Source organism: Capra hircus, chromosome 8, assembly GCF_001704415.2.
Source record: "Capra hircus breed San Clemente chromosome 8, ASM170441v1, whole genome shotgun sequence".
Classification (NCBI taxonomy): Eukaryota; Metazoa; Chordata; class Mammalia; order Artiodactyla; family Bovidae; genus Capra; species Capra hircus.
In genome coordinates, this window is record NC_030815.1 from 31,950,874 (window position 1) to 31,954,457 (window position 3,584).

The window sequence follows — 3,584 nt, forward strand, 5'->3', positions numbered from 1 at the left end:
GACTATCACCCTTCCTCCATTGAATTGCTTTTGTACCTTTATCAAAATCAGTTGGGCATATATACCTTGCTGTCTTGATCCTTGTAGCTTCATAGTAAGTCTGCAGTCAGGTAATGTGAGTCCTCCAAATGTCTCTTCTTCAAAACTGATTTAGCTTAATTAATTTTACACCTGGATATTTTCATCATTTCCCATTTTGTCTCCTGCTTTATTCTAGAGAAGAAAGTTCTTGCATAAAGTGTTTCTTTTCTTGTTGCAACTCCTGTAAATGCTTTTGGTTTCTCTCTAGTCTGTCCTCCAACCACTGTAGTAGAGGTCTGCTGACTGCTGACCTGCACAGATTCTTAGTAAACACTGAGCCATTATGGATCTTGGTTACTGAATCCAGATGTGGAAGTCTGTGGATCCTCCTATGTGCATCTTGCCCCTCTTGATACAGGATCTTGGGCAACTCAATTTCTGACTCAAGGCACACTTTCCCAATGGTTCCATGGGGTACAATATGAATTGGAATTTCAATTCTCTCATACTCTGAGCTCTTTTGGGCCTCTATGGATTGAAAGCAAGAATGGTACCTGTCTTTGTATTTTTATCTTGTAGGAAACAAGAAAATACAAGCCCTACAAAGCCTTGCTCCATAATTTTGTACATGGCTTGTGTGTGAACATCAACATGGGAAGGCCAAACAGTTATATGGGGATGGGAATGATACCAGCCCACAACTCTTAGGGTACTACTGGTTAGTTCAGTCAACCTCTCTGCCTCAGTTAAAGCTGCACACAGCTGCTCTGGAGAAATTTCCACTCGACCCTTCCTCTTATCAGAATGCCACAAGACAATGACAGAATGAATGTGAACAATTCTGACAGTGTCAATCTTTTCAGCAACTGTGTGGATTTCAGTTCTAGTATATGTAAACTTGGGGTCACGCCTTAAGTCATCATTCAATTCTATGCACAGCCCCAGCACCTCTTCTTTCTCTGTGCTCAGAGTGTGGTTGAGACATAGTAGGAAAACATCTAGACTCCAGATGAACCATTTGCACCAAGTGCAACCGCCATCTTGGCTCCACCCTGCTCACGGCTGCCTCCAGTCAGCTCCAGCCTGGCCAACCGGCTGCTCAGGCCCTAGGTTCTGTGGGGGCTGGGCCTGGGGTGCCCAATATTTAAACTTTCCAATAGAATATCTACAACTATCAATCTTACTGTAATTCAAATTTTAGATATATTTTAATAATCTCTCAAATTTAGATGTATTCTAATAATCCCAGTCCTCATTCTTAAACACATTTGGTGAAAGTGAAAGTTGCTCAGTCCTGTCTGACTCTTTGTGACCCCATGGACTCCATGGAATTCTACAGGACAGAATACTGGAATGGGTAGCTGTCCCCTTCTCCAGGGGATCTTCCCAACCCAGGGATTGAACCCAGGTCTCCGGCATTGCAGGTAGATTCACCAACTGAGTTAATATATCTGGTATTTTTTATAATTTCTCATTTAACTAAGGATTATGTAATAGTTTGTGTTACAGAATATATATGAAGTATTTTTTATTCTATACTTGTTATTCATTCCTGAGTTTATTCCTTGATAGGCAAAAATTACGACTGCACGTTATCAGCTCTTTAGTGTTTGTTGACAGCAACCTAGTGAGATAAACACTGCAATTATTGCCACTTTTCAGACTGGAAAACTGATGAGCGTAACTGGTAAGAAACGTACAAATGATGAAATTGGTAATCAAACCCAGAAATTTTGTCTCTAGATTCATCTCTTAGAGTCTGTTACTTTAATATGATTTTGATTCCTTCTTAGATTTTTGGGGGATTTTTTTTACTGCTTGTTTTTCAGGTTTTACAGAATATTTTATTATCTCCACATCTTGTAGAGCTATTTCTGCTTTACCTTGGGTGTGACACCACCATTATTGATCCTCTCTAATGGGCTTCAAATTTATTACTGTAACAATTTTATGTTAATCTATAGCTAGATTCTTTGTACAGGGGAAACATCAACTGTTTTTCATACCCAGATTGTCAGCAAGAAGACATGATGTCCTGTTCTGGCAGAGGAGTGGGGTATAGAGATTTTCCAATCTTTTAAAATAGAGGGGCAGCCCATTCTATACCTCAGCTTACTGAATTGTCACTGGAAGAAATGCTTAAGTGCAGGAAGAAATAGTACTTTATTTTATCTAAAGGCCAATAGCATAAAAAGTAAAAGATTTTAATTTTTTGAAGCATATAGACAGAGTTAGTTTCAAAAATCTTTTATCTTTATGAAGTTGGGACTTACGAAAGAATTTATGTACAGTTAAATAGAGTTATTTGAAATAAATGGGCCAAATCTGCCTATCAGAATTAAGGTTCTATTTCTCAGAGAAGATAAGCTTTGAGTATTTGATGAAATGATGATAGACACACAGCAACATTTATTAAGATGCATCTGTGTGCAAGACAGGATGCTAGTGGAAGAAATCTGTCCTTTGTGACATGACATAATAAAAGCAGAGCTGCTATTTTATCTAAAATCTTTATTTCTAAACATAATATTGTACTTTAGCAGCATCCCCTTCCTTTTGAATCCTCCTTAACCCAGGTTAGGTGGAGTTACAAAATACACTATTTATTTTCAAAGTCACACTTAGATAGTGATAAGGAAAACATTTAGGCAACCAGTGAGGGGGAAAAACAATATAATCATAGGATGTATCCAAATTCTTTACTTGATAAACAGTTTCATTCCAATGTTCTAACATTCCTTCTGTGCCAAAAGGTCTGAAAGACTGGAAATTACTTTTCCTAGCTTGTCTGCACATAGGGTTTCAGTTTGAGTTAGCTGATGAGAAAAACTTGCTTGAGATCGAAAGTAGAATAAAATATATATATATATATACATATATATATATATATATATATTAGGTAGTATTTTTGGTGACTGCATAAAGCAGGCATGCAATATATGTATGTGATAAATGTAATATTTTGCCTGGGACGGTTCAAGCCTGTCAAGGAATCATGTCCTCTGGTGCTTTTCAGAAGCTGCCATCTCCTGTGGTACCTCCCTTAAGATTCTTGAACTTTCATATTTCCCGAAACACAGATCCATCCTCTCTAGCCTTTGTTTTCCCTGTCTTTCTAATTGTAGTTTAAGATTCAAACTCTTACTTGAAGTACATAGGGTAGCTCATATGTAAATGAAAAATTTTAAGTGATGCAGAAGAAAGTATAAATAACATAATGTCCAAAATTCATTGTTGAATTAAAAGCAAGTTAGCACATAAGGAAACATATTGATGTGAAGAACAATCAAGGGAAAAAATGATCTTGGAGAGACACATGCAGAAGCTTCAGATAATGAAAGTCCCTATCATAGATTTTAAAATTATACTTAAAATGATAGGATGTAAAAAGAGGTAAAAGGTGCGATTGAGAATACTGGCCTAAGAACTGACACATCTACCAATTTCCTTGGGTATTGCTGATACTACTGGTCTGGGTATCATTTTTTTAAATAACTACTGCTTTAGAGAATATTGTCAGTGTATGGAACCCTTTTCTGTTATAGAGGATACAGTCACAACTT

At 37.1% G+C, this 3,584-nt stretch overlaps 1 pseudogene; it reads right to left on the reverse strand.

Moving 5' to 3' along the window:
• Nucleotides 209–1,924, reverse strand: LOC102173296 (annotated as a pseudogene).